Source organism: Protopterus annectens, chromosome 4.part1 (assembly GCF_019279795.1).
Source record: "Protopterus annectens isolate FY-2018-M chromosome 4.part1, PAN1.0, whole genome shotgun sequence".
NCBI classification, from domain to species: domain Eukaryota; kingdom Metazoa; phylum Chordata; order Ceratodontiformes; family Protopteridae; genus Protopterus; species Protopterus annectens.
This window is the reverse complement of record NC_056734.1, coordinates 585311820-585337673: the sequence shown is the minus strand read 5'-3', so window position 1 is coordinate 585337673 and position 25854 is coordinate 585311820.

Below are 25854 nucleotides of genomic sequence, written 5' to 3'. Positions count from 1 at the left end.
ACACTGTCACAAAAAGAATTATTTGCTTTATTTCCTCCTTAGTAATATGAACTTTGATGACATTCCAACGTGGTGAATTAAGAATTCTCCACAATGTGCCATATTTCAAGGTGCCATATGCCTAACATTATTAGACTTTGTATAAAAATGCTGCATTCCTGAGGTTTTCAATAAAAGTAAAGAATAACTTGAGGGATACTTGGCAATAACGTGAACAAAGTTTATTTGTTGAAGAAATTTTGGCAGATATAAAAAAAAAATTACCCCAAACTATGTTACAGTAGGACGACAAAGGAATCCGTTGTTGTTTATGAGGATATATGCAGCGTCACAAGTTGAGCACTATTTTAAGGTACATAACACCCTTATCTCCTTTTACTGAAGGTCCTAAGAGATTCTTATTGCTAACAGAAGTGGTCCAATCTAGGTTCTAAGACACGATGTTCCACTTCAGCGGGAAGGCCACATTAAACCTTTTTGATTCAGATGCTTGCCAATGTGGCTAGAAAACTTCACTGAATCTGCACGTAGTAACACCATTCCTTCTGTAACATTAGCAGCCATATGCATATGCATATGAATTCACTGTCAGGCTCTAATCACTATGGTCACTATCTGGGAAATACACAGGCATCCTAAACCCATTAAGCTATAGTGTGCTAGCTACAGCCACTGGACCATGGCTCTGTTGAAGGACCAACACCTCACAGATAAGGCAGAGAATGTATACCAGCCTTCACCCTTTTGTCCATTTCTGCAGTCCATCAACATTCCACTCATTACAGGATATTGTCTTGACATTAACTGGAAGAAAAAAAATCTGTTAAAGAACTAATTCTCCACAGGCTTGAAGCTTTCTGATACATCTTCTGGAAATGCAAAACACACAGCTCCTAAAGTCAAATAAAATAAGACAGTCAGCAGCATACAGTTGTAGTCTTGTTTGGTAACCAAAGATAGTTATGGAACTCCAACAGCGATAACTCAGGAGTTACCCAGTTAGCTACATTATTGTCTAGAAACCACAATAATCTGCAGTTCTTGATTAGGGTGGAAAACAAAGCCTCTCTCCCCCTGCTGTCTACAGCAAACCATGGAGCTCACAGTGTTAACAGTCCCACATTGCAAACATGGTCACTGCTGCACTTCAGGGTTCCACCTGTAATACCAGGTACATACAGACATACCTCCCAAACCTCTTAGAGCAAGAAATCTGGACAAAGATATAAATTATGGACCCAAAAATAGGGACACTTTTTAAATATCGCTCTTACAAATTTAGAAAGTTGATAGAATAACAGGTTTTGCATTGGCATGAATTTTCTAAAGGGTGCGAAGTCTGAAATGCAAATCTCTGTCATTATTTTCTGACTTCAACCCTCAATGATTTGCCAACGATTTGCCCAAAAAACACAATTTCATGAGAAGCAGACCAAAAATGTGAGGCAAACATTTGGACAGTCTGCAAAAATCTGAACACTTGAGAGGTATGCGATATAGAAAAAAACAAACAAATTTATTGCTGAGTAAGAAAGAAGAGCAGCCCTGCTCAGTATAAATAAACACACTTTCTTGCTAATATAAACAATAATGAGTGCACTCAAGCTCCCCTCAGAGTACAAAGCTCTGTCATGACATAAGACCCCCACTTCTACACAGAAATAAAGAGAGAGGCAAGAACTAAAAATGTAGTACACTGTATTGTATCCACTTGAAGGCTAAGAAAACAGCACAGTTAGGAGAAAAAAAGCTTTTATTGTTTTACCTCCATAGCTGTTATGTGTTCAATAAGGCATCATCATCACACCATATTAGGCATGTGTTCCCCTCTTTGACACTTATTTTAAACATAACTGTAGAACACAGAGCCACAAACAGTTCATTCAACCAGTAGAAAACAGCCTACAAAAGAGGAATCTCCCTCTGAAAATATCTTTATAACCTGAAAGCATCATTACCTTCCATAACCAGGCATGAGGGGCACTCTGTTGATATTCAAAGCAGTATCAAGCACCACACCATATATGCTGGGAAATACTTTTGCCAGAATGCCATACCTGAAGAACATGCCAGTAAGCAATGACTTCTTTAATAGCTGTAAGGTCAGCCCATCTCCATGCCCCACAGGGATGGAGTCCTGACTGTGACCGAGGTGACCAGAGTTCGAATAGCAGCTGGCAATGGAGGAGCTGGGCAGAGAAAATAAGGATTAAAGGGGCATGGCATGTTCACATCAGGCAGGTGGAGGTATGAGACCTTTACTACCCTTGATGTCTGCCTAAATGATAGCCCCTCCTATCAACCTTTGTCCTAGTGAAGTGGGATGAAAGGACTGAATGGCTGTGAAGGGCCTGATTATTGATAGGCAGCTAGGGAAAAAACACGTGCATACACACACACACACACACACACACACACACACACACACACACACACACACACACACACACACACACAACAAATAAAATATTTATAAGCAGAGCAGAAACCATCACTAGGCAACCTAGGCAGTCACCTAGGGCCTGCTGGGTGGTTGGGGCCCTCACTGGCTGGGAGTGGTCCCTGCTGGCTGGGAGGGGGCCTGCTGGCCAGGGGAAGGTCTGCCACATTTACTTTTTAATTAAAAAAAAATGCAAGTCTTCTTTAAGGGTGGTCTTCTTTAAGAACTCCCTTTGCATGGAATGCAGATTTACATCCCTGCATGCATCAATGCACACATCTGCTATGTACTTCTTCTTTTCCATGCCTGTGAGTGGAATTTAAACAGATAATGTTCCTGCTGCTACAAAGAAAAACAAATGTATTGGTAAGATGCTTCTTCTTAGTGTCATGAATGAATAGAAGTAAGATTCTGTGTGTGTGTGTGTGTGTGTGTGTGTGTGTGTGTGTGTGGGGGGGGGTGGGGGTGTGTGGGTGTGTGTGTGTGTGTGTGTGTGTGTGTGTGTGTGTGTGTGTGTGTGTGTGTGTGTGTAAAATGCCCTATTTAGGGATAGCATGTTAGTTAATTTACCCAAGCTCAAATCCCATATATTGATTGCAGGAGACAAGACCATGAATCCTCTACAACACCAACTACATTTTGAAGGAATTGCGAGTTTCAGGGCATTTTCAAGGAATTGTAAGCTTCAGTGCTTTTTCATGAAAAAGTGAGCTTCAAAGGAAGAGAAGTTTCCTGCTGCTCATGCTAAGCCTGTTTTCAGTGTGCAACTGTTTTGTTTAGCAAATGGTCATCACTGTGCTATGGAATTTGAAAGCAGTCTTAGTAGTACAACAGGTAGCATACTTGCCCTTGATGTAGAAGGCTATGGGTTCTATTCCTATACCATATAGCTAAATTGCTGTACTTTACGAGAGGTGGGGGGATTGAGGTGCTGCATTCCTGAGTGTGTCCTCCATTGGATGAGATGACTAGTAACTATGAACTTGTTGTTGATTTGCAATATTACCACCTTACCATTTTTTTAATGTAACACAGACAATTTATTCTTCAAGGGCAGGGGGCACTGAACTTGTAGATGAAACACTGAACTATATAGTTTCTTGCTAGCAGAAACCTCTTCATTAGTTATAGATCTTTTTAATGTGGAATTATTCATATGACTTTTACTTCTGCTGAGATTGTACATCTTGACTGATGTTGGCGGATTGTAAAGACAGAAGTTTGAGTGGCCTTTTATGGTTGAAATGTTCTGAAATGAGCAGTTTTGTCATTACTGGTTCAACATTTTTGTTCCTTTGCTTACTGGAAAAATGTTCAAGACAACAAAGTTAAAACACACTAATAAGTGGTACTGTACTATACAAGGAATAACATTTAATGCAATCAGGAAGGTGAATCAGAGAACACACTGTATGTATGGTCGTAAAAATGTGTGGAAGGGGCCTATAGTTTAAAAACAGCTCAAAGGTAAAGTTAATCCTCCACTGGCCAGATGCATTTTCTTTGAATGTGCTTTCAATGCCATTTCAATGAATGTGAGTTTCAAGGGCAGAGAAGTTTAGTATTGTTTTCATTGTGAGACTGTTTTGTTTTGTTTACCACATTTATCAGTGTTTGTGCTATAAAGTTTGAAATAAAAATTTTAAATTAAATCCAAATATCTATCATTGCAGAAGTAAAGAAGAAAATAGTGTGTACACTGAGAGGTCTGAAAAGTATTTATGATAACTGAGGAAAAATAGCTGCATTGTGGTGATCTTCTCACAGCTGCCTTTTGTTTGCCTTATTGTTCAGAGAATATCCATGTTTATCATTTAAGAGGCTTAATTGTAGTTTTGAAGCTTCTCCCTGGACAGATTTATAATGAAGTGATGGTCACCATTTTCTGTCAAGTACATTGGCCACTGATGGGAATGGCCCACAACTTCTATCAAAAGTCACTGTAAAATGTGGATTGCATTTGGGTGCTTCCTCTCTCTGTTATAGATAAACAAAGCTAAATTATTTTGCCTGGACAATCCTCTTATCATCTTGTGTGTTCAGCAGGCCTTTATTTTCCTGCTGAAAGACATCAGCTTCTACATCTGTCACAGGTAGTCTTATCTACAGAATCAGTATATAGTTGCATATCAAAATCATCATTTGGCTTCTTCCAGTCCTGCCTTCACACTCACGGTTTCAGTGTTTAAGGTGGTTAATAGTTTGGAAGACCAACACTTTTTTCTTAATTCTTTTCTATTGAGAAAAAAATTGGAAGTACTTTGTTACCATTTCCTTTAGCTTCCTTGTCTTCCTTCAGTTATGGCTTAGCAGCACTAACATTTGATGAGCATGGGTGATTCATACCTGGCTTCTCAGATATGAATGGTGCATATAGTAAGGTGGTGCATCTTACATATCTATACAGCCTTCCAATGACATATTTGGCACACTGTCAGGATTACTGAACAAAACAGTATTTGAAGCTATTATTCAAGCAGCAAATAAAGGTTGCTGATGATATAACAACAGCAGAACCAGATGTGAGTTAGCAGTGCTGCATGGAATAAATATTTCTCTCTGCCCACCATTACTGGAAGACTTCAATACCATTCTCTGGCTCACTGCGCTTCCGAGCTACAGATACACTTTAGCCATATTATTCCATCTACTTCTTCATTCTATCTCTTTTTGTGCTTTTTAATCATTTTTGATTTCATCTGTGTATGTCATGCTGTCTGCTGTTCAGATTCTACATGCGACTATGGTATGTTTCTTCTTTAAAGCAGTGATTTAACATGAAATAGTTTAACAGAATGGAAAGAAAGAGACAAGGGAAATGGATAGGATATGGAATTACTAATATTTCCTTGGAGAGACAGATTCTTTCAAAAATGTTTAGCATCAGCATCATAATTTAATCCAAATACACACATAGCAATAAATTACAGAATGATACAGCATAATTCTTTTTTTAAATTGATTATGTTTAATAACCAATATATCACATTCATTTTATATAGGCATTATGTTAGCACGTAATAACATCAACAATGAATAACATTAATAAAACAAACAACAATAGCAACTATGTACAAGATGTCTACAATTCAAACTTGAAACAAATCACATATTTAACTATTATTTTAGATATAAATGATTAAATAATCATTTGTTTAATAATCTTTCAAGTTTCATCCATTCAGTTAAGGAAGTTGTTATTCTAGTGGTTTTCCCTTTAACAGTATCTCCATCTGGCACGTTTCGACTGTGATATTGTAGAATTCCTTCATAGTTGGTGTGGTAAAATTTTCCAATTTTCCGTTATTACTTTTCTTGCTATTGTAAGAAGAGTCCATAGAAGTGAATAGTCAACTCTTTTAACACAGTTAGGTACTGGCACATTAAATAAAATTAAAGATTTGCTTAGACTGAAATTATCAGTAAAAAGAGCCTGTAAGAAAATGTTAACATCATTCCAAAAGGGTCTAATTAATCACAGTCATAAACCATATGTTGCCAATTCGCCACAGCATCTGATTTGCATCTCCAGCAACTAGTTTTACTTTTTATAAATCATCTGTATTTTATGTGGAGTAATGAATGCCTTGTTTAGATATCTCCAGGAGAATAGTTTCCACCTCAAAGATGTTGAGGTGAATGAAGAATAATTCTGTTGGTTTTGACTATCCAAGACAAGGTTAAAATCCAAGCTATCTGTCTTAACATTCTCTGTAAAAGTGCCCATATCATGAAAAGCTGACTGGCTAGATGGAATAAAATATAGATTAAAAAAAGAGTATTTTAAGTATCAGTGCTCTAATAAAAATAAATGAAAACACACACACACACACACACACACACACACACACACATGCGCATGAGTGCATGCATGTGCGCATACACACACACACACACACACACACACACACACACACACACACACACACACACACACACACACTGAAAAATGTGAGTTACTTCTTATATATGTTTATTAAATTGATCCCTTTCATCTCATAACTTTTTAAGACTTTGTCTGAATATAACAAAAATTTCAAGGCAGGACATTTAATATTACTTATCACTGAACATAAGACATCCAGCATACAATGACATTTTTCCATGCACTTCACTAAAAACAATGGTTAAAACATGCATTGAAAAACATTTAAAAAATCCCAAATCCAATGTCATGCTTAATAAATATATAGTCATAAAAGAAAAGGAGCTTATTGTCATTATGAAATGTTATTACAAAATATATTTAATCATTTTCCATTTAGCTGACTGTATCTTTAATACACTGGATACAGAGATGTTATCATTTAGACTTGGTTGTTTTGTAGCGTGTAATTTTAACTGCCAGATTACGTCTCTATAGTCCAACCTACTCTCCCAGATTCCACTCCTGGTTTTGTCCCCTTTATCAAGTACAAAAAATACAAATCTTTTAAAATAACTGCACACCAGGAAATATTTGTTTAATGCATTATTCTCGTTTCCATGCTTGACGTTATAAACATGCTCCTAAATTCTGTTAATTGCCTGTCTGTTTTCCCAATATAAAATCCATCATGTCTTTTGCTACAGATGAATACAAAGTAATTCAAAGTAATTCAAAGTGTTTCAGCTCACACTAAATTCTAAAATGCTTAACTTAAATAGGATGTTAAAGCTATTATAACAATTAACATACAAATACAGGAAACTCAAAGGTGACAATCTTTGACAGCCATTCACCAATGTTTCTCTCTTTCTGTTTATTTCTAAGACCTGGAAGTGTTGACAAATTCAATCTAACTAAACCAGAGACATACTGAGTGCATAATTAATTTGCTTAGCTGTATGCCAGCAACTGCCTGTAACTAGCATGTTAAGAAATCAGTTCTACTAACACCAGGAACAAGACCAGTCTATTCCTGTACCTGCTTGTTTTTTGTTTTCTTATGTTTGTCATTTCCTTATTATTCCTACAGAGCCTAATGTATGCTTGAAAACAGTTCTCATTAGTGTGTTTAAAAATAGAATGACAAGACGTTGACAGCTTTTCAAGAAGCAGCCTTGGCAACTGCCGTTCTTTTGAAAAGAAATCACACCAAACCAGTTCAAGATATATTTTCTTTCTTTCTTTTTTTTTTTTTTTGCAGAATATAAAGACGATCACTTTGCTTTTGTTTACTTCTGTAGTGAACTATTTAATTTCTTTGTACAAACTACTGCTGGGAAGGAACATCTTTAAAAAGCATGGCTCAGTGTATTTACTGCAACTTCACATTAAATATGTTGCATTATTACTTATTCACAGTCAGTGAGTGTCAAGATATTCTTTTCAAAAATATAAACCATACAGTGGACAAGTATCAAAGAAACAATAAAATCAGATGGCATTTTCATGGTGGCTTCACAACCAAAAAATCTAATTTAGGAGCAGTTCAATTTAATTTTGATCACTGTAGTTTTCTTTATATTATTTTATTGTTGAATTACTAGACTTCAGCTCAGATCAAATGTTTGATCTACTTATCTTTTTGTCTACTATCTTCTTTTTAGATGATGTCAAAATGAGGAGAATGGATGTCTTATTTATTCTTATGGTGCCAGCAATGTACAGGATTTGATCTTCACTATGGCTTAGAAAGTCCAAGTTCAAACAGAACCCATTCTCTAGGCATGATCTGCATTTGGAGGGTGTTGCTGGGGCCCCACTGTAGGAAGTCCACCTTCACACAGACCTCTCAACTGTACAGATTTCTGCATAATGTCCAGATTTTTTACTCATATTTTAGGTTTGTTTTTTCATTAAATTGTGTTTTTCTGGCAAATTAGTGGCAAATTATTAAACACTGAGGTTAGAAAATAATGATGGATATTTTAGTTTCTGACTTCCTACCCTTCAGAAAATTCATGCTAATTCAAAATCTGTTATTCTATCTACTTTCTAAGTTTGTAAGAGAAATATTTAAAAATTGTCCCTATTTTTTGGGCCTTTGTCTCATTTTAATTTATGGCTTTTGTCCAAATTTCTTGCTCTAAGTGGTTGAGAGGTATGCCTCCACATATGTATGTATATGAGTATGCATGTGTGTGTGTGTGTGTGTGTGTGTGTGTGTGTGTGTCTGTGTGTGTGTGTGTGTGTGTGTGCAGTGATGTTCTAGAATATATCTGCCATGGTTTTCTTAAGTCAGATTCTAATAGATCAGTGAGATATAAATAGGCTTTATAAAACCTTCAACATGTCATCTAAATATACGTTATTGAAGTTGCAATGTGCATTTTTCAATGGAACAAAAAGATGTGAGAATTTATGACCTTTCTTTTTGCACAGTATAAAGAATATATGAAGTTTGCAACAGACGTTTGCAACTGGCTTCTGTTGAGAAACAAATAAGTGTAAGATGTATAATGTATAGGAGATATTTAAAACAAACTATAGCTGTTCAATGTTGTCATCACAAGGTCAATGATTATTCCTAGACCCTGTAAAAGCACAATAAGAAAATTGTGTGATAGCTTTTCTACCAAACACATTAGCAGATAAACATGAGCCTTATTACTTGCATCTGTGGTTCCTATGTGTGAAAGGCATCAGCTACATATCAAAATGAATAACCCAGTCAGAGGGGAGAGCTACAGTGGGGCTTCTGATTTACAAAGCTGTTAGTTTGTTTTCTGCACTTATGTCTATGTGATGATTTCAGAAAATTCAGGCAGTATAACTTAAGAATCAGTAACTCTTTTAGTTATTAGATATCTAGGAGAAGGCTTAGCTATAAGTGAATTTGTTTTCTTTCTTATAATAATTTGTTTTGGCTAAGTGCAAGTTTGCATTTCTCTGCATATTTAACCATGATCTGTACTACTGCGTAACTCATTTCTTCTTAAGCAAAGTGCTTTATTTATTTACTTTTAAAAAGCCGTGTCTGACCATCTATTTGTTAATTATTGTCAGGGGGAATTTACTGCTAGTGTGTGTGTGTGTGTGTGTGTGTGTGTGTGTGTGTGTGTGTGTGTGTGTGTGTGTGTGCACGCGCGCGTGTGTGTGTGTGTGTGTGTGTGTGTGTGTGTGTGTGTGTGTGTGTGTGTGTGTGTGTGTGTTTGTGTGTGTGTATGTGCGCGCGCCTGTGAATGTAACAGTTTATTCAAGGTATAGTTACTGAAGGCAGCAGAACACTCAAAGGTCCCGATTACCAGAGAGATGATGAGAAAAGGGTCTTCAGAGCTAATCTAAAGACTTTGTTTGGTATGGCAATCAGTATGAGGTATAGTTTTGGGTGTGGATGGTGTACCTTTGTACCCAAAGCAGCAGTACATACTTCTATATGCACTTGAAGACCAAATCATCCCCCAGTGACCATGAAATCCAGTTGGAATAAAAAAAGACTTGTGCTATCAATATAACATCTATGTCTTGAGCTAGATAAGAGAATAAACCAGTCTGAGCATCAAAGCATGGCCATTTACTAGTAAGAGGGCATAACAGTAAGTTTAAAGCTTTTTTCTCTGCTATAAACCAGGTAAGATTGCAAGGCTCTAATGCTCACTAACAAAGAGCTCAGCAATGCTTTTCAGGTATTTCAACTGCATCCATAGCCATCCTGACTAAGAAAATAATATTTTCTTGATTTACTGCACTTGTAATTGCTTTGTTCTGTGATTGCTTCTGTTTTTGAGCATTTTTTAAAGCATTTATTAAATTTTGTGGTAAAAAATAGTAATTTCTCTTTTACTGGCTTTTCTAGTTCACTTTGCCCTCAAATCTCCTTACAGAAGGACTAATTATCCAGGGACTTAGCTGTTTAGTAGGTGTTTGTTGTTTAATCTGCGCTTGAGTGTTACTTTTGCTGTGCTTTTACATTAAGAAATTCCAGGATTTTTCATCTTCTGACAGAAGGTGCTTACCTGATTTCTCTGACTAGGAAAACATTTCAGGAAGCTTAGAGGGTGGTTGTTTATTGAGTAGAGGGCATAAAAGTAAATTTTTAATTTTCAAACTTTTTTATGTGCTATAAATTAGGCACAGTTTTGCAGAGCTACCCACCTTGTAGCAGTGCATAGCAGTGGCCTGTACATAGCAAATGCCTGTAGAGTAAAAATTCCCTGTATAGTTGGGATTAAGTCTAAACCCAGTCAGACAATATGTCATTGCATGGAATGAACCTTAGAGCAGCTAACTTGCACATCAACTAGAACAACCTTTTCCTAGACCTATATAATATCTTGCCCTTAACCCAAAAAGCTGCCCAAAGAGACCCCTGTCAAAACCCAAGCCTTAATCCTAAACAGCCCACCCTATTGCAAGGCCTGATAACATGGATATGCAATTTCCAAATGTCTCTATGGCAATCTTCATAGATTTGGGCATCCTAAGTCAATGTAGCAATTGTCTCATGTTCTCAGACAACCAGTTCATCATTAAAGAAAATAACACAGTATATGAGAGATGTAAATACACAATTCCCATTGGAGGCAAAAATCTCACATACAAATGAGGTTGTCAACAATACCAGCACTACATCCTACACACGCACACACGCACACACACACACACACAAACACACACGCACACACACACACACACACACACACACACACACACACACACACACACACACACACACACACACACACACACACACACACACTCTCTGCTCAGCACACACACAGATTGTCTTATGCTGAGGCACTTAAAAGAAACCTTCCCAAATCTCAAAGTCCTCCAGAGCCACCTAATGGCAACACTGCTTCTCAGCAATCACTAGAACATGCACCAAAACCAACACCAAATATCTCACATAAGCCTACAAACAATGGTCTCCCAAAAGCAAAGCCCATAAGGCAAGCATAGCCTTTACTTAATACATCTGTCATTGGTGACTCCATTGTGCTATGCACAGATGTCCCACTTACCAGGTTAGACAAGGAGAAGATAATGGTTAGTTGCATATCTGGAGCCAGAATCTGCAGTATCACACGTACTCAAGTCACTGCTCCCCAGATACCAATATGATTCTGTCATAGTCCATGTGGCTGTAAATAACCTGAGGTGTACCTCACTGGACATAATGGATCTGTCTGAATAAGTGTCACATATAGGTATGGACCGTGTATTGAGTAACACTCATGGTGTAAGTGGGTAGGTAGGTGGTTCAGTTCTGTCACTGCTTCAATAGTGTGACAGTTATTGGTGTCATTATACTCTGGCAACCTCACAACCACCTTTATGTAGCATTCTAATTATGACATCGAACTACAGTGGCACTTTGTGACACTACCAAATCCTAGCTTCACCAGGGAAAATAACCTTTTGTCCACACAGTGATTACATACTGCTAACATACCTGTAGTATGCCACATTTGGAGTGTGTATTCTCATATGTTGTGTGACTTTAATATGCAGGATGTTTGAAGCCAGCTGTGAGTGTGTCTTTCACCCTTATGCTGTATATTCTACTCTGCAAAGACATATATGATGTACAGCTGTACAGTGTTATTGTGCACTTTGGACACTTTTTAGAATAAACAGTGATGATATCATCCATTTAACTGTGAGTGTTTCGCTGTAGCTCAACATGGTTGAGTAGTGCTTGCAATTCAGACAATGATGTTTAGCTCACGACTTTGTGTAGCTATTTGAAATCCACCCATTAATGCTCAGACTACATTGAGTTAGTGTTAGTTTCACTGTATGGGTCTATATTAGAACATCAAAGTTTTAAAACATTGAATGTTCTAATACCGACCCCAAAACAGCTAACGCTGAAAATAGCAAAGCTGCCAAACACTGAATTTTTTCCTAGGGAAAGAATTTGGTTGGCCGTTTCTGTTGCTTTGCTATTTTCAGCACTGTGGTGGAAAGGTACGGGTCGGGTTCAGGTAAGTGTGCAACTGTGCGGATGTTAGGGTTAGGGCACGAGTTAGGTGAGTTAGGGTTAGGGCGCGGGTGAGGTGAGTGTGCGATAGTGACAGATATTAGGGTTAGGGCAGGGTAGGTGCGTTAGGGTTAGGGAGTGGGTCAGGTGAGTGTGCAATAATGATGGACCTTAGGGTTAGGGTTTGGGTTAAGGTAAGTGGATAGATAGTAGTGTATGCACAGTTTAGTGTAGGGTAGATGTAGGATTTTAAGTGTATGTGTGTGGATTGCTGTTTTTTTTGGTGTGCTTGTGATGTGTGTGTGTTTCTCGGAACAGCAAATGTTTTCTCAGGGAAAAAAATTTGCTATTCCGGGTGTTCGAGATTTTAAGCTTTCACTTAAAAGGGGTCAATAAATTAGCGTTCGCTTTTCTAAGCGTTCACTAATTTAATAAAAGCACATCAGCTTTGTACACATAAACATGTTGATGCCTCTTACTAAAAGCTAGGACAGTTTGTCACATAGCAATGCTTTTATTTAGAGCAATGATGATGTCTGCTTTCATGTTCCTTACATAACATATGTAGGAAGTGTTATCCTCTGGCATCAGGGAATGAGACAACATGCTGTCTGTTGTTGATGTACTACAGCAATTTCAGGGAGACATATTCCTTGCAGAAATAACCTGTTGTAATGCATTCACATAACCACATATCTCAAAATTGTACTGGCATTTCCACCATGGTGCATTTATCCTGTAAAATGTCATGTATTGTATGCTGTCAAATGCTCATGTGTTCAACATCCACATTCAGTGCCTGTTAGCATTACTGTGCCTTATACTGTAATGCATGAATGACAGGTACCCCAGTTATAATGTGCCCATTTACAGTGTGAGAGTCCTCCATGATCCCTTTTATCTCAGAGACTGTTTACTAGACATATATCCGATGTAATAAGTTAGCATAGGTGGATTGCCTTACTAGTTGTAAGACTTCTACTGGGGTGCTTGTGGCTCATCCAGATGTCATTAGTCAGTAGAGCTGAATATATTGCTGCTCAATTACTGACAGGGGTTGTGATATAGGGAAATATTGCTAGCCCAGCTATCTGGAATTTTTTAAATAATTCTATGTCATTTGTGAATATTGACATGATTTATACAGGACTGTATGTTATGCACTGAGCTAAGATGTATCCACAGTATATACATAGAAGATTAACCTGCAAAACTTTGAAATAGCTGAGGTTAAGATACTTTATAGCTGGGCCATAAACAAAATATGTTATCTCTCAGTTTCAGTTCAGTAGCAGACACAGTGTCTAGAACTAGAAACTTTTGTATTGTCTGGAAAGAGAAGTAATTACTAGGCTTAAAATGTACAGATGTTTTATTGCTTTATGACTTCCTAGCAGCTACAAAGATCTGACATATATATATATATATTTAACACAGAGATGTTAAATTCTGTTAATTTCTGTTTTAGCCTGGGAACTGAAGTCAGGTGACAAAAAGTGACATCATCCAAGCTAACCCAGCAGTAAAATGTGATATTATTTAAGGACACTCTCAGAGAGAGACTGCGCATTTTGTATTTTGTCTTTGACCCAGAAACATCCACTCATCATCACCATCTGCACTTGTCTTGCTCTGTAAGTCAGTTTTTAGGACCTAGTAACTATTTAGATATAGTTAAGAATATAGTAGAGATTAGTTTAGATGTTTTTTGTATTTATTTGAGGCTGTCCTGCATTGTTTTAAATACTTCCTGTGATTTTGAACTCTGACGTTACTGTGTTGATTGACTCAGTATTGTCTTTTTCTTTTATTATTTATTATTAAATATATTTAAACCTATCTTTGTGGCTGATATTTGTGAGACATATCTAAGCTCTTAGTGTACTTGCATATGTATTTGGTGACACTTTACAGGCTACTCCTAAATATCCTTGCTCTTGGTCAGACTACCATTTGGATTAATAGTAACATTGCACAGTAGGATTGGACACCCTTTGGTAAGGGCCTTAAAGTAGCTGATGAGAGTGGTTGGTGGCAGTGGGAACTACCTTATAGCATATGGTAGTATACCTTATAGTAAATACCTTATAGGGCAGAAGGGGGCACAGCTAGTAAATTTGTGCCAGCCTTTCCAATGAGTGTGTGTGTATGTTTGTATATAAATCAAACCTTAAAGAGAGAGAGAGAGTGTGTGTGTGTGTGTGTGTGTGTGTGTGTGTGTGTGTGTGTGTGTGTGTGTGTGTGTGTGTGTGTGTGTGTGTGTGTGTGTGTGTGTGTGAGCTATTTGAGCAGGGACCCGAAGCACTGGTTGGACAGAGAGAGTACTGGAGGTTTTGGCTTGGCCATTCAGCTAAGATCTTAACTCTAGCTGTGACAGTGGGGACTCCTATTGGGGATCTGGAGAAAGAGGGAGAAACCAGCCCAGACTGACAGAGTTCTCTGTCTGCTCTTAAGGGAAATTATACTTTACTGTATGTGTGTACTTGTCATCCTCCCATTGTGTACATCCCTCACTGTTGCCAGTGGTGAGGATTGAAGCTCCTTGATTACTGGACCAGTGTGGGGGCGTCACATATTAATTGGTTGGCAGTGGTGGGATATCCACATCACATATTAATTGGTTGACAATGGTGAGATAGTCACATCACATATTAATTGGTTTGTAGTTGTCTGAATGTTGAATTCCTGTAGCCTGTGTACAGTGGCCACTGAAGGTGTTTGTGCTCTCAAACAGCCATGCAATGAACTTTCAGAGTTCTACATCACAATTGTTTTTTTTAGTTAGTCAGGGAAAGTAGGCAAGCATGTCAGCAGAGGAGCATTGCAAGCTGACAAAGAGCCAGTTTGCTGAGATCTGCCAGGCTAAAGGACTGGGGCATGCCAACCTGACTAAGGCAGAAATTATTATAGCTTTGGGCACAGCTGCAATGCAGACCAGTGGTCAGGAGGACAACTAGGCTGGCCTTGGAGATATACAACTCTCAGAAAATGGACAGCTCAGCCTTTCCACAGAGGACTTAAAAATCCATCTGGTGTTAAAGAGACTTGAGCTGAAGGCCAAGCATTTGGAAATAGAAGCAGCAGAGAGACTGAGGCATCTAGAGGCTGACGAAAATGAGAAACTGTGACACCTAGAAGCGGAGGAGAAGGACAGGCAGAGACAACATGAAAAGGAGCTGCTGACTCTTCACCAGAGTCATGGACAAATAGGGAAGGGCATAACTGAACCCCAAAAGCAACAAAGGTCAGTCATTTTTTTCTACAATTTACAGAGGTGAATAATTTTGATAGTTTCATTCATATGTTTGAGAGGGTACATAAACAGTATAATGTTGACCAAGGGCTCTGGGTACAGTTCCTGACCCCCTTCCTCCATGATAAAGCTGTAACTGGTATTTCTAAATTGTCTGATACTGATTTCTTAAATTATAATATTGTAAAAACTGTCTTTTAGAATACTTTAAGTTAACACCTGAAGCTTATAGAAAAAAGGTTTATGAGCATAGACACAAGGCAGATAAAACTGTGTGTGAATATATTGCTGAATTAAATACTTATTTTCATAGGTGGGTGAGTGGATGTCAGATCACCACTTTTGAAGGGCTGGCAGATGTTTTGCTGAGGGAACAAGCCCTTAGAACTTTGCCTGAGGACACGCGATTCTGGTTAGCTAATAATGGAATAGTGCAGATAAGTCGGGGAAGAAGGGAGATCTATACCTAGCAAGCAGGGCATCACTGCATAGGAAAAGGACACCCAGTGCTGCTAATAGGTATTAGGGAATTCATGACAGGTATCCTAGACTGCCCCAACAGAGTCCACCGGTAGCAGGGGAAGCCACTAGTCCAGGTACACATCCAAGACCAAGGGTAAAATGTTTTAAATGTAGCCAGTGGTGCCATGTAGCATATCAATGTTCATGACAGCAAGGTGGGGAACAAAAGGTGGGAGAGCCAGTAAGTGGTAATGACAAAATGCCAGCAGTAAGTTGTCTCAATACAACAAGGGTACCAAACTACCACAAGAGGTTATATCTTATCTTAGTGGATGGGAAAGAGGCCACTGCTAAAGAGACACAGCCTCTGACCTAACTATTGTCAAGCCTGCAGTGGATAAAGAGGAGCACTACTTGCTTGGGCAGTCTACTCCAGTCAGAGCTTTAGGACGGACCTCATTCCAAATATCTTTGGCTAGGGTTCACCTTGACTGGGAGTGTGGAAAAGGAAGCCAGCAAGTAGGTGTGTTTGAGGATATCCCTGCAGATGTCCTGATAGGGAATGATTTTAATAATGCACTACCATGTGTGCATCCAGTTGCACCCAGTCAGGCTTGGAGACAAGCATGTGGGTCTGGTAGCCTGGGGGAGACCCAGACAAACCACACACTTGCAGCCAGGACTGGTGAGGTGGTTACTTCAGGGAGAGAACTACCCTGTAGCAGAGAGACTGAAGGTAAGCCACAGGTGCTTCTGGGTACTGATGTTCCCTTGGTCAGAGTGACTGCAAGGGCAGATGTGAGTAGTAGTACCCAGGCTGTCAGTGAGGCACCACTGTCAGAGGATACCAGACTTCCTGTGGAAGGGGAGCTGGGAATGGTTACAAAGAGAGAGTTGAGACAGCCTCAGCTCTCAGACTCTACATTACAAGGCCTGAGGGATGTAGCTAGTGAGGCACCTGATTCTCAAGGGAAGGGGAAATTTATATACTGGGACAAAGGGTTACTGTATAGAGAGTGGATCCCTGAGGAAGGGCTAGAGGGTGACAGAATACAGCAGTTGGTAGTGCCCAGAGCCTACCATCTGGCACTTCTAGGCATAGTCCATGATATTCCCTTTGTAGGTCATATGGGCATAAAATGTACGTAACAATCCAATAAAAATATTTCTATGAAAAAAATCACATTTTAAAATCAAATGATTTTATATCTATCTTGCCTGCTTTAAAAGAAAGAGCAGAAAGGGTTTGATTTTAAAATGTGATTTTTTTATAAAAATGTTTTTATTGGATTGTTTAGTTTTTACAGTGTATGCCTTTTAGGGTATTCATTTATTCAAGGGATTTTTGTTTGATTGGTGGGATTTTAACCTATCCTGTGTTACTGTAACATATTTAAATCCACATGACTGTTTGTATATTGTTTTGATGAAGTCAATTTTACTTTGATGAAAGCGCTTAACCTGGAAATAAATTTTGTCTCTACTAGTCCTGCTGGTGAACTTGTTGGTTTTTAGTTTCTTAGTTGCTAATTAAAACTATTTTTCTGTGTCTTAAGTTGGTATAACTGGTTTTACATCCTGTGTGTTATCTGACCATCTCAATGATTACTTGCATAAAATTAGACCCTCTTAGTAAAAAAGTCTGCATATCATTGCTGGAGCCTTCCTGTGTCCTGAAAGAGTGATCTTCAAACTATCTGTAGATAGACAGAGCTGAGTATATTTTTCTGTCACCTCAGAATTTTGTACTGGTAATTGTTGTTTGACTAATTTTATATCATTGCTGGCTGACTTCAGAGTTATGCACTGTTATTTTTGCTTCACTGTATAGTTTTTCAGATCTCTGCTGAAGGTGTTGGTTTTCCCATACCCACCCTCTCTATTCATGTGTTGTTGTTTAAATTTGGAGAGTTTTTGCTGTTGCCCACCCCCACTGTAGATTTGATCTGGGACATCTCTTTACATCATTCTACCTAACAGACTCCTGCATTGTTTTTAGTAATTTTTAATTTAATTGCATTTTTTAAACTGTTTGGTCTAACATTGCTACATACTCAAGTGTGCTAGCTTGCACTGTATTTGAATTGTTTTGACTGCTGTTTTAGCTACTTTTCATATATATATATATATATATATATATATATATATATATATATATATATATATATAGATAGATATATAAAAAATACCTTTCCTGTAACTAGTGTAGTCCAGATTCAGATTTTCTGTATCCAAGACTGTATGTAAGCTTGTGAGCCCCCCAAGCTTTCTGTGTTGGAGGGAAGCCTTCTAGCTTATCAGTGGGAGTGGTAAGTACTAGGTAACCTATCTACCACATAAGGAGTGGTTCTGGCCCAGAAATTGTAGTTATTGGCCGTTTGGGCAGTTTTTCCATCTCTCTCAACTTTCTGATTTAAAAGCCCACATTTGCACTTATTTCCCCCCTTTCCTGTAACTAGTTTAGTCCAGATACAGATTCTTACTTTTAGCACTTGAATTTGCTTATTCGTGATCAGCACTTGTTCAGAACTTGTAAGCACTAAATAACCTACTAATTACTACAGCACTCAACCTTCCTCATTACCTAGAGGAAAACAGTTTTGGTACTTACTTTCCTCACTTGTTTAGTGACAAACAGCTCTTGTACTCACTTTCCTCACTTATCTAGAGGAAAATAGTTTTTTTTATTCAGGCATGTCCAAGGGTCAGCTCCCAGTGTTCTCTCCTGTCTATCTGATGAATATGGGCATCTTGGGGCAATGTAGAAATTGCTTCGTACACAGACAACCCTCTCCTCCTACCACCCAACACTACAACCTGTGAGAGATGCACTTATCTAGCCAAACTGGAGGTAAAGCTCTCTCCAATCAAGATTGAACTTGACAGTCAAGAGTAGAAGGTAAACACTTGCACCACACCACACTCATCACATAGTCTCACTAAATCTACACCACCAAAATCCACACATAGAAACACAAAAACATACGCGGAGGCTCTCAATAATAATCTGCTCAAGCAATAGAGACCTCCAAAGCAGAAATGCAAGCAACCTCCACCCCCCAACACACCCCAAATGACACATAGCCCGCAGACTCAGTGTGCCACTCAACCACAGCCAATAAGGCAAAACAACATACCCAACACACTAGTCATGGGTGACTCTATAGTCAGGCACACTGATGCCCCACTCACTAGGCTAAACAAGGAGAAGATTACTGTCAGCTGCTTGTCAGGTGCCAGGATCCGCCACATAACCCACGCATTCAGGTCACTCCACAACAAGTACAAATATGACTCTGTCATTGTCCATGTTGGTGTGAGCGACCTGAGATGTACCTCCCTGGACTACATGAAAAGAGACATGGAAGAGGTCTCCGATCTTGTAGCCCAGGCAGGTATGACCCTAACCCTGAGTTGCATTCTGCCATCACCCAGAATGATGCTGCAGTACAAGGACAAAATGATTGACTTCAACAATTGGCTAAGCTTCTGGTGCCATTCTAAAGGGATCCAGTATCTGTCTGCCTGGGATGACATGGTCGACAGACCACGATGCTTTGCCAGATATGGCCTGCACCTGTCACCCCTGGGATTCCAGATACTGGCTAAGGTTCTTGCCGCCCCTATAGTACCTTTTTAGGCAAGGTTAAAATGACAAATTCACCATCATAACAGGAACAGGCAAGGAAAAACTGAGGGTGATGCTACTCAGTGCCAGAAGTCTAAATCTCAAAATGCACTCACTCAAGGCACTCCTTAAAATGGAGAACATTGATATCTGTGCAGTGACTGAGACCTGGTTCAAGGCTCCAGAGAGCACCCCTGCATTACCAGGCTATAATTCATACCACACTTTTTGACCATGTAACCTGGACCGGAACACCAAAGGCGTTGGTATGTCCATATTCATTAAGGATATCCACACCTCCAGGCTAGTTGCTCAGCATAATGCAGCCGAGGTTATCCAAGTGCAACTAACTCTGGACAAAACTGCAATCCAAATTGTAGCTTGCTACAGATCACCCACCATGCCCCAGGATTCCCACTCCTCTTTTCTTGATGTACTGGAAAATATTAGAGTTCAACCAAACACCCTAATAATGGGCGATTTCAACTACCCCACCATTAACTGGGAAAACTACTCATGTACTTACTCCTTTGCTCAACGCTTTCTGGAATTCATAAACTCCAATGCCCTGGATCAACTTATCCACACCCCCACCAGGGGCAACAATATCCTAGATCAAGTCATTACCAATATGAGTGACCGGTGTTCCACACCTGAAGTCAATGCCTCATTGGTCCAATCCAACCATAAGCTAATTACCCTACATATCCACATCCTGCCTCCACCCCCCATTAAGGAAACCATGGTAAAAAAATTCTCCAAAGCCAACTTCATGCTTCTTAAGACAGAAGTGGTGAATTTCATCACACCCATGCAGATGGACAATACAGTTACAACTACTGAATCCTACACAATTGCACTTTATAAGCACTTACATGAGTGCATGGATCATGCTATCCCAAACAGAACCAAGACACTATCCTCCAAAAAAAAGGAAGCCAATCTGGTGGTCCCCTGCCATAAACAAACTGTACAACAGAAGGAAGAAACTCTTGCAAAAGAGAGTAAAATACCATGAGTGGAGGAGCTCCCTGGTCAGCCTCAGTAAGAAGCTGCGATCCCTGATAAAATCCTCCAAAGCTAGTTACAAAAACAAAATTGCCACTGATTCTAAAGTCAACCACAAATTATTCTATAGCTATGTGAAGAATCTGAATGGCAACACTCAGATCTGCTCTGAGATACAGCACAATGCCACTAAATATATAGACCCAACTGATATTGCCAACATCCTGGCAGATAGGTTCATTGCTAACTTTACCCCCTCTCACCCCCTAAAGAGCCCATCTCTATACGGGAAGAATTCAAAGTTCCTTTAATCACGGCTGCACAGGTAAAAACCACACTCTCCAAAGCCAAGAACACAGCATCCATGGGACCAGACAACATCCCAGGCTGCATTCTACACAAACTACAGACCGAACTGGCACCCCCCTAAATACCATGTTCAATCATAGCCTCACCTCAGGCTTTGTGCCTGCTGAATGGTGCACAGCAATGGTTATCCCACTCCACAAGGGGGGAGCCACCACGGACCCCGGGAACTACCGCCCTATTAGCCTGACGAGCCTAGTCTGCAAGGCCAAGGAACGTATCATCATGGAACTTATAAACAAAGACATTGGTAATCTCCAAACTCTGGATCCCACCCAGTTCGGGTTTGTAAAAGGCAGATCATGTCACCTAAACCTGATAGACTTCTTTGAAGCAGTCACCAAAGCCGTAGACAAGGGTAAGGTGGTTCACACAGCCTATCTAGATCTTGCCAAGGTTTTTGACACCATCCCCCACTCTGGAATTATATATAAACTCACTAAACTAGGTATAAATCCCTATGTCACAAGATGGTTTGCCAACTGGCTCACTGACAGAACCCACACTGTGAAAGTAGCAGACTCCAAATCCAACTTCAGACCTGTGACAAGTGGAGTACCACAGGGTTCAGTCCTGGGTCCTCTCCTGTTTTGTATCTACTTCTCTGAAGTGCAGGCTAACACAGAAGGTCTTTGGCTAATGAAGTTCGCAGATGACTGCAAACAAGGAGCCATAATTGAAACTCCTAACGATGTGGACATCCTACAAAAGGGCCTCACTGTCATGGCCTCAAGCTCAATGCCAAAAAGTGCATTGTCATCCCCTTTGGTAAAAACTCTGTACCCATGAACTACAACATAGGCGGTAGTATACTTAACACCGAAAGTGTGATAAGAGACCTTGGGACACAGGTGGACAGTAGTCTCTCCTTTGATAATCACATTGCCACAGTAGTCAGGAAATCCTTCTACGTGGCACACCTCATCACAAAAGTTTTCTCATCCAGAAAAAATAGGTCATTGTTCCCCTCTACACATCACTCATTAGACCCATTATAGAGTACAACGCCCCTTTGGTATGTACCTCAGAAGACATCTACAACAACTGGAAAGGCCGCAGAAATACCTCACAAAGAGGATTACCAGCCTCAAACAGATGCCCTACACAGACCGTCTCAAAAAACTCCAGCTTTACTCCGTTGCATATCGCCTACTCAGAGGTGATCTCTGCCTAACATACAAAGCTATGTCAAACCCAGACTGTTGGACATGGTCCACTTAAAAATCCCAATCCCTCTGAGCTACATGCTCTAGGGACCTAAACCTTGTCACCACAATAAACAGAACATGCCTGAGGGATAGATTCCTGTACCAGAGACTTCATATACTCTAGATTAAACTACCTATCTATATCAAACAAAGCTCCTCATTAGCACTCTTCAAGAAAAATCTTGATGATTGGATGGGAAATAGGAAATTCACCCCGGGGATCACCTCTGTGGCTCTGCTTGACAGTGGCACAGGAAAATAATTTTCTTGGGTGGCAAAAGCCAGGGTACCTTTTTGGCTGGGCTTGTATAGGCCCCAGGGCCGATAGCCTACTACCTACCTATGAACCTATAAACAATGAGTGAGAAGGTCACACTGAAAAACCAATCAGTAAAAACTAAATGAAAAATGAGTGACCTCTCAAACCTCTTGTATTTGAGGCACATGGGATATATGCAAATTACCCTTATGAACACCAGGGGTTTCAGCTAATTGGCGATTATGAATGCCCATGACTTGTTTTGTCGTTTTAGGGGAAAATTTCAAGCCAATAAAGCCAAACCCCACTAGCTGTGGATATGCATATTTCAGCCTTGTTATGACCTCATCAGCATAGCACAAGCAGAGTGTTTGACTAAGCATAAGAAACACAGGGCTGTTATACCCAGCTGATGTCCATTAACATTAGGGTGACTTCAAAATATCCCAAATAACAAATTAAAACAATGAGTGAGAAGGTCACACTGAAAAAAACAAGCAGTAAAAACTAAATGAAAAATCCAGCCAAGCTGTGTTTCATATTCTTAATCAAACAATCTGCTTGTGCTGTGTTGATGAGGGCATAACAAGGCCAAAATATGCATAATCACAGCTAGTGGGGTCTGGCTTTATTGACCTGAAATTGTCCATTAAAATGACAAAACAAGTCATGGGCATTCAGAATCATCTATTATGTGAAACACCTGGTGTTCATAAGGATAATTTGCATATATCCTATGTGCCTCTGATGCAAGAGGTTAGAAAGGTCACTCATTGGAAGTTCCAGCTTGAATGGATTTTTCATTTAGTTTTTACCCTTTAAGTTGCTGTATGGTCATATGGTGATGGGGCCTCTAGATTTTATTCGAAATAAGTGGGAGGGTGAGTGTGAATCCCACAAGGAGTCTTTTGTGATATATGTCCTAAACATCAGGACAAGGCTATGGGAACTCATGGGCTTGGCCCAAGAGAACCTGGAGAAGACCGACAGCAGAAAAAGATCTGGTATGACAGGAATGCTCAAGTTAGAGAGTATGCTGTAGGGCAGCAGGCAATGGTTCTCATTCCTGTCAAATACAACAAGCTGCAGGCAGCTTGGGAGGGACCCTACAAAGTGGTAAGGAAGGCCAGTGATTTTAACTACATGATAGAACTGCTAGGCATGGGCATAAATTGTACCATGTTAACATGATGAAACCTTACCATGATAGGTAGGCCCTTGTGCTGAGCATTTGCAGTGGATGTCAGGAGGAGTCTGAGGGGGATCTGGTGACCATACCTCTCAACCTCTTATGGCAAGAAGTTTGGACAAAGCCATAAATAAAAGTGGGACAAATGCCCAAAAATAGGGACAATCTTTAAATACTGCTCTTACAAACTTAGAAAGTTGATAGAATAACAGCATTTGCATGAGCATGAATTTTATGAAGGCTATAAAGTATAAAACTCACATGTCTGTCATTATTTTCTAACTTCAATCTTTAATGATTTGTCACTAATTTGCCAGAAAAAACACAATTTTATGAAAAAATAGACCAAAATATGAGGCCAAAATCTGGACATTCTGTGAAAATCTGTACAGTTGAGAGTTATGCTGGTGACTGATCTCCTCAGTGAGCCTCGGGCTGACACCTCAGTGGAAGGCATAGCAATGTCCCAGCAGCTATCCCCTACCCAGGTTTGAGAAATCTGGGCAGTGTAACAAGTTTGGGTACATGTTCACTGGGAAATCAGGGTGTACCCACCTGATGCAGCACTGTGTGGATAAAGAACTCCAAAGGCTTATTAAGCAGGCCCCTTATAGGGTGCCTGAGAGAGTCACATAGACTATGAGGGAGGAGATACAGGAAATGTTGGAACTAGGGGTAATTCAGGAGTCCAGTAGTCCCTAGGTCTCCCAGTGGTGCTGGTACCAAAGAAGGATGGTAGAACCAGGTTCTGTGTAGACTACAGGAAATTAAATAGTCACACATAGTTAGATGCTTACCCCGTGTCTAGGACAGATGAAACCCTAGAGCAGCTGGGTGAGGCTAAATATTTTAACATTATTGATCTTACCAAGGGTTACTGACAGGTGTCCTTGACTCCCAGTGCTAGAGAGAGGTCAGCCTTTGTGAGTCCTTTTGGCATGTATGAGTTCACACAGATGAAACATGCCCCAGCAACTTTCCAGAGGCTGGTAGATTGTATCCTTGTAGGAGCAGGAGATTTTGCCCTTGCTTACCTAGATAATATTGCCATCTACAGTCATTCTGGGCAAGAGCACCTTCAGCATGTCAGGGAGGTGCTGGGCATACTACAGAGGGCAGGGTTGACCATTAAGCCCAGCAAATGTAAGATGGGTATGGCAGAGGTCTCTTACCTGGGAAATAGAGTGGGGAGTGGTAAGATCAAGCCAGAGCCTGCCAAAGTGGAAACCATTCAGGTATGGCCTGCCCCTGTTACCAAAAAGCAGGTGAGGACATTCTTAGGGACAGCAGGGGACTACAGAAAGTTTGTCCCCAATTATTGTACATAGCTGCTCCCCTCACAGACATGATAAGGAAAAACATGCCAGATAAGGTAGTGTGGACCCTAGCATATGAGCAGGCATTCCAGAAACTCAAAGCAGTTTTGGGAGGACCCCCTATGTTAGCCAGTCCAGATTACAGCAAATAATTTGTTGTGCAGGTGGATGCTTCAAACCATGGGGTGGGGACTGTACTTAGCCAGGTTTTCTCACAGGGAGAAGAACAACCAGTGATATATCTCAGTCGTAGACTCCAACCCAGGGAGGAATGCTATGCAGCTGTAAAAAAGGAATACCTAGCCATAGTGTGGGCACTGCAGACACTTCAACTTATTTGTATGGAAGGACATTCACTATATTTACAGACCATAATCCCTTATCATGGCTACATCAAGCCAGCCAGCAAAATGCCAAGTTACTAAGGTGGAACCTAAGGTTGCAAGTATATGATATGACAGTGCAGCACCACAGTGGGGTTAGCAATGCCAACACTGATAGGCTCTCAGGACAGGGAACTGGGTAAGGTATTCCCAGATAGGCTCAACCCTCTCAAGCAATGTTTCTCAAGGGTCACTCGAAAAATTAGCTTGAGTTCTTGGGGGGGGGTGATATAGGGAAATATTGCCAGCCCAGCTATCTGAAATTTTGTAAAAAATTCTATGTCATTGGTGAATATTGATATGATTTATACAGAACTGTATGATATGTACTGAGCTAAGATATATCCACAATATACACTGCTGTAACATAGAAGATTATCCTGCAAAACTTAGGAATAGTTCAGGTTAAGTTACTTTATAGCTGAGCCTTAAACAAAATATGTTATCTCTCAATTTCAGTTCAGTAGTAGACACAGTGTCTAGAGTTAGAA